We start from the raw sequence: 11,226 nt of genomic DNA on the forward strand, positions 1-11,226 counted from the left end.
TAAGAAATTCAAGGTAAAAATCTTGACATCTTCAATAGTCAATAATACTATACATCTTTAGCTCCCAAGTCACAAAAAGCTGCCATGCAGACTAACATAAATAACAACTTGCAGTTTGCAAGGGGAAAGAAAATCTGTTGAAAACACTAGAAAATACAGCAATACGGCGACATAAGTTACAAGCTACTGCTATGATGCCCAGGTCCACTCCTCTAATTACATATACTAAAACCATTTAAGCTAAGTACGAGCTGAAACTTTTCCTTGAAAGGTACAATAGGTGGGAGATTTGTATGGTTTTGCATTCAACAAAAGGAGCTATGGAGAGATCAAACTGAAAGGACTAGAGTATTTAGAAAATCCTGCTGAGAAGCTATGATAAATTATTAAAACTTCTTGTTAATGTTCATGCTTCAGTTTAACCTCAGATCATAGTACTGACAGGGAAGCAAATGTGAGGGAAATCTAGACACAGTCCTAAAGCTGAGATTAAAAAAACGCACACATCAGGGATAAAGCAAGCTTCTGCAGAGCAAAAATTCCCATCTAGTTCCCATAAAGATACCCCTCTCCCACGAATACCAGCACACATTTGGGCTCCAGAAATTCTCTCCTGGACTGTTTGTGTCTGCAGCATAATTTTGATTTCCAAAAATCACAGAACAGGCAACGTTGCTAACTTGTGCTCAGTATAAACAAATGGCATTCAAGGGAAACAGAACCAGCTTGAAGTTTACCCAAAGGAAGGCTCAGAGTCTCAAAAACCCACTCTGTCTTCTGATAATTGCTCACCAGCAGAAGAAAATGGATTACAACATTCCAAAGTATTGAAAGGCTTTTTCTCATTCAGCCAATCTTTTTTTTCCAATAAAGTTAATGCAATTCATCTTTATTAACAAACCAGCACTGGTAAAATCAGTCAGAAAATTAGTGTCAATGCACTGCATTTCATAAGAAACATCCCTTTGATTATTTCCCAAAATGTGCTAACAATCAGGGCTCTGACATACTGAAGACCTAGTTCTTTTTCCCACTAACGGCACTTCCTCAGGATAACACACATTCTCTTGCATTAGAGCTTCATGCATCTGTTCCTATATTCTTCTTGCTGGAAACAGTGCAATGCTTAGCAAGCCCAGCAAACTGAATATGACCAAAACGTCATTACACCAACAAGAGATAAACTCTTCTTCCTAACCACCTTTCTAACCACACAGAGACTCTTTCCTGAAATACAAATCTAATTTCCCACAGAGGTAGTTTCTCTATCTTTAGCTCTATCTTCAAGAAACCATTTACCAGCCTTGTTCAGCCAATTTCAACAATTAATGCAAAAACTTTCATGACTTACCCCCTTTCCAAGGTTTTCCTTTCCAGGGGGTCCGAGTCAGCTTGCCCAGAGTTGGTCCAGAGAACAGCATCAAAATGAGGAGAAGTTCAAGCCTAGTAATTTTCCTCGCTTTCTCTGATGATAACATTTCCACAAGTTAATTTTTTTAAAAAAAATTCTCTCACATCCTCTTCCCTCCTGGTTATGAAAATAGCATTAATCATTGAAAAACTCGATGTAGGTGTTGCTTTGCCATCTTTAGCAGCTGAAGTAGCAGCTCCCTAATGTAGCCCTGAGCCAAGCTACATTTCTCACAGACCCAGCTCGTTCTCCTCAGCACGCAGTCAGCACTGCTGCTACTCCAGGAGCTATAAAATAATTTCTGTTCTCCACTTTGCTTTCAGTGGGAATATATTCCTCAGCGTTCTGGTAAGCTTGATTGAAAATGATAAAAACAGTAATGCCTGTGTCCAGTAGAAAAGAGAAAAGATGTCAGGATTGTGTGAAAAAGATGAGAAGCAGTTGTACTGACAGCTTTCAGGCTGCCTGTGTGATCCTAATAGCCGTGCAACCAACCAAATTGCTCTTTTAAGAGTAATAAGGTTTCAATGAAAGCTGGTGTCACTGCCACTTGGGTGGGTAGTACCGGGCTTGAAAATCACCAGGCACCGCCACAGATAACGACTACCACAGCCCGGCTTCAGAATATTAAAGTCTGAGCAAAATATAGTATGCACAGAGGGTAGTTAATCTATTGTGTGCACAGACGAGGATTCCAGCAACGCAGCACAGAAAGACTCAAAACTTCAAATGCTTTTTCTTTTACCTTCATTTCACCTTGTGCCATTAAAGATGGAATTGCATATGCACTAATTATTCATAAGGGGATCAGAAATTTTTATTAGCTGAAAGACAATAAGTATATAATTTTTCTCTCCATAAATGAAACAGGCAGGAAAAGTTCTCAATAGTCTTCTTTATTGAAAGCAGTTTATTTTGGCATTTCTCTGTCACTCTAATGAACAAGATGCTAATTACCACAAAGGGAACTTTTAGAAATACCAACATAAATTTTATCATGGTTGTGTTAATCACACATTCGAATAAGCCTGTTTTTAATTTGTTTGCGTACATCACTATGGAAATACAAAAGCTCCCAACTAACTTAGTGTTTTGCAGCTATATTTATAAAAACAGTATTGGTCACAAGGTGCTGTTGTAATTAACAATCAAGGGTTTGTTTTTAAACTACTAGGAGCTGAGTAACACTAAATCAAGGAAAAGCAATGTGGTCTCTACTGCCTCAAGTGAATTCGGACAATCAAAACAATCTGCCCAATATTTTAAAGCTCCACATCTCAGTGTTATCCATATGGTCACTTTTTTTTTAATTCAGTGAGTCACAATGCATGGATTATGTGCTTATGCATGTCAAAGTAAAAAAATGTATAATGACAACTAATACTTTTATGATGATATTACATGCAGAATGGATAAACTGTCCATTTTTAAATCATGTTATTGAAAGAGATAGTTTTAAAGCACTAAGTCATCTTATTGATGAGCTACATACTGACTTTGAAATTATAATTCTTGATTTTATGTCAAATAATGCCCAGCAGTTATAAACTAATGTGTTGTCATTGAGGCGAAATTCACTCATAGCTGACCCTCCAGCAGGTTTTCAGCTACTGTAAATTGCAAATTAAACACTAAGATGGTTTGAATACTTAGTTTAGAAATAGTGATTTATTTATATCCAACTTGTTATGTGAAAAAGTTGATATATTCCCATTTATAAGTAATGAAGTAAGCCTTTATTGTCAACCTTTAGACTTTTAAGTGAAGCTCTGGAGTAATCTACATGGAGTTGCACTGCTAATCCAAAGACAGTACTTCTCTGATGGTTCAAATCCTCCAGAAGCTTCATGAGAAATAAATGAACACTTTTTCCCAATGTGACGTACAGCTTTGGAAAATGATGTAGGGTCATTCAGACTTGATAACAGTGAGATGAAACATGCTGGAGAGTGGTAAATATTTATTGAACTTAATTGGGTCTTTTCTTTGCCAAACACAACTTATTCTGTTCACCTGATCCTTGTCTTTCTCGTTCAACAAACAGAACTCATTATCACCATTGTCAAAGGGATGCTCTAGAATGTTTTCCTCCTGACAGAAAAATCATGTTTTTTTCTGAGTTGATGAATTTCTTTATTAGTATATAATGACTGAGCATTCAGTGGAAAGTAAGATATCAGATGGGCTAGACCATAATCCATGACCAGAACAAGACTAATAGCAAAGAGTCTTTTCTCAGAATGGGTGAGAGTTGGTCAGATAGACATGGAAGATGTTTAAGTTTTAAAGATTTGATTCCTTTTTTTATAACCCCAGACAATCAACAGATCATAACATTATCTGATGGGTTAACTGAAATGGAATTGCAACAATGAAATCACTCTTGCTCGTGTTGTCAGAGTAAAAGTATTCTCCAGAACTTTCTTATTTAGAGTTTGACATACAACTCAAGCTATCTAGGTATAGAGGAGATGAGGGCAAAACTTTCTCCTGAAGAAATGGATGGGATATTGAGCGTAATGCAATAAAGATAGTGTTTGAGAAAAATTGAAATTACAGAAGTGGATAATCATTTTACACAAGACATATCTCCCCCCTCTTGATATGAATGCAGAAATGCCTTTCAAACTATATTGATATTAACAATGAATTATTTGCTCCATGTCCCTAGCTCCTTCCATTGATTGACTGATTTAATACTTTCAACAATCTAACAGAGTTGGAGTAATTATCACCACAACATCTTCATAATACATCAAGAAATTGAGGCCAAATGAGCACAAGTTACATACCCAAGATCACAGAACTGCATTTTTATCTCAAAATGATTTTTTGGCATCTTGTTAATTTTTAATGTATGTGCATTGCTGTACAAATATAACTCATGGTTACTGTGATGCTGAACACTGTAACACTGAGGTACCAAATGTGATAATGGTTACCCATGGTGGACAGTGTTTGCTGGAGCTTCCCGATTAAAACAAGCCTGGAGGCAGGAGTGGCATCCACTCCCGAAATAGCTTGCCTCTGGAAACGCTATGAACAGTACTCAGGCCTTTCACTCGTAGGGTCACTATGAGTCGTCCAAGACTCGATGGTACAACAACAGTAAACATCCTCCAATAACCTGTTCTATTTTACCTTTGACCCTTCGGAGCTGGCCTGATTTTCAGTAACACCTTTATGGAGTTAATCACTCTAATAGCTGCTAAATCACTTTAATCCACAGCTGACACTCATTTGAGTAGCCACGTCTGTAAATTGGATGGGAGGAGATTGCACAACTTTCTCTCAAAGAGTGGCTACTATATTAAAATTGCCAGGGTCACAGTCTTTGGGCTAACAACACAACCTCCTACTGAATATGTCACTAAACATATAACACAATAGCAAGTGATAACAACATACTTAGTATGTGGCAGGTTTTGTTTGAGGATGAAAGGCACCCAAGTGTCAAGGACTCTCCTTCATAGGCTCACTATGAGTCGCCTGCAACTCGATGGCACTTAACAACAACAACAACAACTTTTCATAATGTAGTTGATTCTGTCTGTACAACAACCCATTTACAGTTAAGGAAAGTGAATTGCAGAGAGATTACTTCTTCTAGGTCCCTTCTTGGTAGGCAAGAAGAAGTGTCAGGATTTGTACCATCTGTGTCCAGTGTCTGTTATTCTACTTCTGCGTGTGAGAATCAGTTACACCAAGGAAACTATTTGAAATCTTGTGTAAGAGTGGAAAAGGATCATCTTAGACCTGGAATTATTCATGGATTGCTGACAACAACAGAGAAGATTGGAACGACATTAGGGAAGGTTCCATTGAGAGAAACAATCAGAATAAACTTGTCAACTATCTGTATATCTCTAAATGGAAACAAGAGAAAGAAAGGCCCCAGAAACAGCAGGCTTACAGGGTGTTAAAGTGCAGCAGAACAAGGGCTTTAATGTAGGCTATAAAATGGTTAGAGTGTGCTATAAATAGGCTATATATTAAAACAAAGTGCAGTAAAAGAAAGGACAAGCCACTTCAACTAGAATAGTCAGGTGCAGAAAAAGTGGTTTTATGATTGAATATCAAATAATGAGTGTATAATTTTAGGGAAGGGCAAGTCAGGCAAAGGCAGATTGAGGAAGTAACATGACCATAGACACAGCTATATGCAAAGGCTTGATTCCCTTCAAGAACTGCCAAGGAAAGCATGCGGCAGGAACATATGAGCATGTGGGTGAATATCAGGAGACTAAATAGTAATAGGAAGCAGGGACTAGATTAAAATGGTAAAATATATTTAATGCAAAGGGACTTAGGTTTTCCTTTTGGTAACAAAAGTTGGTAGGTGTTTACATCACGAGAATGAAATAATCCAGTAGAAGTTAAAATGGCTCTGGTGGCCTAGCAGGTGAAGGGTTGCACTACCAACCAAAAGGTAGAAAGTTTAAATCCACCAGCTACTACACAGGAAAAAGACGGACCATATACTCCCACTTGGTTTACAATCTCTAAGCATCTGCTGGAGGATCAGCTGTGAGCTGGTTCTCACCGGAGTGAATATAAAAACAAAATATGACTCAAAAATTAAAATCTTAACTCCAGTGTACTAAGGATTAAAATTGGAAGTAGAATATAAAAACATTTAGAAGTATAGCAATATTTTAAGTGAGATATTTGGAAACTAAATTAGAACATTGGACATAAAGAAGATAATTATAAATAAATTTTAAGATTATCAGTATCATTAATTCAATAACAAATTTTGGATCAAATAAAAGTAAGGATCAGATAAAAGTAAGGTTAAAAAAAATCAAGGTATCTGCCATTTCAAACCTATCTTTAGGGATTTAGTGACTTCTAATACAGGGAGAAAATAAACACTGATCCATTGTTAACATTTTCTAATATTTTAAAAGATATATTCCTCGAAATTTTATTTTTCTGCTACTAACTCCAACTATTAAGCATGTAAATCCAACATTCAGCAGGATATAGGTATTTTAGCAAATATATATATTTGTACATATATATATATATATATATATATAGAGAGAGAGAGAGAGAGAGAGAGAGTGAGAGAGAGAGATGTATAAAAGTTCTGTCTCATATACTTGGACATGTTTCCAGAAGGGACCTGTCAATGGAGGAGAACTTGGAAGGGTGGAGGAAAAGCACAGAAGAAGGAAGACCCTGGATGAGATAGACTGACAAAATATTTATTGTCCATAGGGTCCCTAAGAGTTGCAGGCAACTCAATGGCATATAACAACATACACACACACACACACACACACACACACACACACACCAAAAGATGAATTGCATTGGGAAAATCTACTGTTATGGACCTCTCCAGAGTGATGAAAGCAACGATGTCAGTCTAGATGCAAAGTTGTGCCTAATCCAGGCCACAGTCTTCTCAATTACATGTTATGCTTCAGAGAGTTGGACAATGACTACGGATGATAGAAGAATAGATGCCTTTGAGTTGTGGTGCTTGAGAAGAGTCTTGAACATACCATGAAATGCCAAGGAGACAAACAGGTCTGTCCTAGAGAGGGTAAAACCAAGTCTTTCTTTGGAGGTTAGTATTCTGAAGCTCTGCTGCACTTATTTTGGGCATGTGGCCAGGAGAGATTGGTCCTTAAAGAAGGACATCCTGCTCAGAAGGGTGGACAGACAGCACAGAAGAGGAAGACCCCAGATGAGATTAATTGATACAATAAACTGGGGCAATGGGAGTTGGGGTGTTAGAATTAGTGAGATGGGTTCAGGGCAGGGAAGGGTTCAGAGCTGCTGTATATAGGGTTGCTAAACATCGCAGGTGACTCAATGGCACACAAAACCAATAAGATTCTATAACAGGTTTGGAAGCAGTAGTGATATCCACTTCCTAAACAACATGCCTCCGGAAACTCTAGGAACTTTGATTAATGTCAGTAGTTGTAGAGGGGCTTCAGGCCTTTTATTCATAGGGTCACTATGAATTATGCTCAACTCAAAGGCAACCAACTATATATATATATATGTCATTCGTTGGAAGCAGGGGTGGAATACAGCTTCTAAACAACATGCCTCTGGAAACTATACGAACTTTGAGAAACGAAGAAAGTTATTTATAGCAAAGCTTCAAGTCTTTTGTTCATAGGGTCACTATGAGTTGTGCTCAACTTGATGGCAATCAACAACAATATATTCATTCATTCAAATACCAGGAGAATATGACACTACTTCTTTCTATTAATACCTAATGCATCTCATTGTTGTTGTTGTTGTTGTTATGTGCCATCGAGTTGCTTGGGACTCACAGTGACTCTTATGTACAACAGCCCTAAACCCTGCTCTATCCTCTGCCTCTGACATCCCAATTACCCCAGTCACTGAATCAATCCACCTCAAAGAGAGTCTTCCCCTCCTGCGCTGTCCCTCCACCTTCCCAAGCATGATGTCCCTCTCCAAGGACATGTCCCTCCTTACAACATGTCCAAAGTATGTCAGACGAAGCTCCAGAATCCTTGCCTCCAAGGAGCAGGCTGGTTTAACCCTCTCCAGCATGAATCTGTTTCTTTTCTTGGAAGTCCATGGTACATTCAATACTCTTCTCCAGGACCACAGCTCAAAGGCATCAATTCTCAGTCTATCCTCCTTAGTCATTGTCCAACTCTCTGGTACATAACAAGTAATTGCTAAAACCATAGTCTGTATCAGACACAACCTTAGTCTCTAGAGTGACACCATTGCTCTTCAGTATCCTGGAGAGTCCCTTTCACAATATGTTTTTTTATTTCCTGGCTACTGTTGCCAAGAGTGTTGACCATGGAGCCAAGCAACTAAAGTTGTTAACAATCTCAATCTATTCACCATCCATCCTGATGCTGACAATTGGTCCAGTGGTGAGAATCTTTGTCTTCTTGACATTGAGTCTCAATCCATATTGGAGGCGGAAGTCCTTGACCCTCTGCAGCCAGAATTTCAGAGATCTTTCACTAATCCTGACACCACACTTCTCCTCAGAGAGCCCAGCCTCTCGAATAATCTGTTCTGCATACAGGTTGAAAAGGTATGGAGAGAGGACACATCCCTGGAGTACACCTTTCCCAATTTTGAACCATGCAATGTTCCCCTGCTCTGTTCTGACGACTGCCATTTGGTCCAAGTATAGGTTTCGCATTAGAATGATCAAGTGTTCTGGGGTTCCCATTCTTCTCAGAGTCAGCCACAGTTTGTTATGATCCACACAGTCAAACGCCTTTGCATAATCAATGAATCACAGATATACGTTCTTCTGGTATTCCCTGCTTTCAGCTAAGATCCATCTAATATCAGCTACAATATCCCTAGTACCACTACCCCTTCTAATCCCAGCCTGGACTTCTGTCAGTTCTCTGAAGAAGAATCAGTAGTTGGAAAATATGGACAGAAATGAAGCTGGAGATAGAATTATTGAATTTTGCACCATCCATGAATTATTCATTGCAAATACATTTTATAAGAAACATAAACGCAGGTTACACACATGGATTTCACCTGATGGTATGCATAAGAATCAGATCGATTACATCTGCAGAAAAAAACGCTGGAGAAGCTCAATATCAGCTGTGAAAACTAGGCCAGGAGCTCACAGTGGAACAGACCACCAATACTCATAAGCAAGTTCAAGCTGAAGCTGAAGAAAATTAAAACGATCCACAGGAACCAAAATATGACTTTGAGTCTATCCCACCTGAATTTCAGAACCGTCTCAGGAACAGGTTTGAGGCCTTGAACACTAATGAGCGAAGACCTAATGAGTTGTGGGAGGATGTCAAATGTATCATCCAGGAAGAGTGCAAAGGGTCATTACAAAGACAGAAGAGATAAAAAAAAGACCAAAATGGATGTCCAAAGAAACTCTGAAGATTGCTCTGGAGCACAGAGAAGCCAAAGCACAAGGAAGAATTCAAGATACTAAAGAGCTGAACAGAAGATTCCAAAAGGCAGCGTGGGATGAAAAAGCAAAATATTACAATGAAATGTGCAAGGAGCTGGAGTCGGAAAATCAAAAGGGCCAAACTCGTTCAGCATTTACTTATCTGTCTCTCTGTCTATCTGTCTATCTATCTATCTATCTATCTATCTATCTATCTATCTATCATCTATCCATCTGTCTATGTGTTCATTCATACATACATGTACCAAGAACAAACATAGATATAAGGTGCAGTCAGAGTTACTTTGGAGGCACAGAGGATAAAATTTTATGTAATATACATTGGGCATGTTACTAGAAGAAGCTATTCCTTAGAAAGGAACATCGTGCTTGGGAAAGTGGAAAGATGGTAAAAGAGAGTAAGACCCTTCCCTGTAAACCAGGTAGATTGACACAAGGAATGCAGCAATTGTGTCAGAGATTGTAAAGATGATACAGGAAAGGACAGTTTTCAGATCTTCTTTCCATAGGATTACTATGAGTCTTATTTAACTCGATTAACTCAATGACACCTAACAACACCAACAACAATCAATGTTAAGTGCACTATGGTGGCTAATGGTAAGAAGTTACACTGTAATCCCAAAGGTACATGGTTCAAATTCACCAGCTGCTCCATTGGAGAAGAATGGGCAATATCCTCGTACGCACTTAACTGGCTCTGAGAACCCACTGAAGAGTCAGATATGAGTTGGTTCGGAGTCAACAACACACAATAACTACAATATATGTTAAAGAATCTTGTGGCACAATTGTTAAATTCTCAGCAGTGAACCAAATGAAAAAGTCAATAGTTTGGATCTACTAGACACTCAAGAGGAGAAAGACCTGGCAGAATTGAAAAGATGACAAACAAAACAACAATGTTAACCAAACCCATTTCCATTAACCCTATTTCAACTCATAGTGAATATCTAAAGTGTAAAATCTTTATAGGAAGAAAGAAATCTTTATAGACTCTCCAGCAAGGCAGCTGGTACATTAAAAGAGTTGAACATAAATTCTGTTTTTTTACATTAGCTAGCTACCTATCTATCATCTGTCTGTCTGTCTCTGTGTCTTTCTTATCTATCTTTCCATGAACCAAGAAATAATAGTTTGAACAAGAGAATACTGCTTTATTTAAAATCAGGAATGGTTGTGTCACGGTTGTATCTTTTTACCACCCTTATTTAGTCTGTATGTTGCTGTTACAGATTTTGATTGCCTTCAAGTCAAGCATGACTCATAGTGACAAAATGAACAATAGGCCTGAAGCCCCTATACAACTATGCATATTTATCAGAGTACAAAGAGTTTCTGGAGGCATGTTGTTTAGGAAGTGGATGCCATCTGTAAATGAGCAAATAATTTGAGAATCTGGACTACATTAAGGAAAACGTAGCTTTAGGGTAAAAGAAAAACTCATTGACAGCCTCTAATATACTGAAGACATAATATTCGTTGCCGAAAGTGAAGAGGGCTTGAAACATTTACTGAAAAAGATCAAATATTGTTGCCTTCTGTATGGATCATATTTCAACATAAAGAAAATTTAAAAAAACAACACACCCAACTTACCAATAACATACAACTCTTTTGTTGTTGTTGCTATTGTTCTGTGCCATTGAGTTGCCTATGACTTATAGAGACCCTATGTACAATGGAACAGACAACACTATGATTAAAAAAAAAAATTGACGTTGTCAAGGATTTAATTTCACTTGAATCCACAATTAATACCCATGGAAGCAAGAGTCATGAAATCAAAAGACATATTGATTCTCAATTCGATTCCATTGATCTATGTGTCTGTCATTGTACCAGTACCATGCTGTCTTTACCACTACGGCAGTGTAGTAGGATTTGAAAT

The sequence above is a fragment of the Elephantulus edwardii genome, unplaced genomic scaffold, assembly GCF_000299155.1.
Source record: "Elephantulus edwardii isolate Elephantulus edwardi_28Jun2011 unplaced genomic scaffold, EleEdw1.0 scaffold00081, whole genome shotgun sequence".
Taxonomy (NCBI): domain Eukaryota; kingdom Metazoa; phylum Chordata; class Mammalia; order Macroscelidea; family Macroscelididae; genus Elephantulus; species Elephantulus edwardii.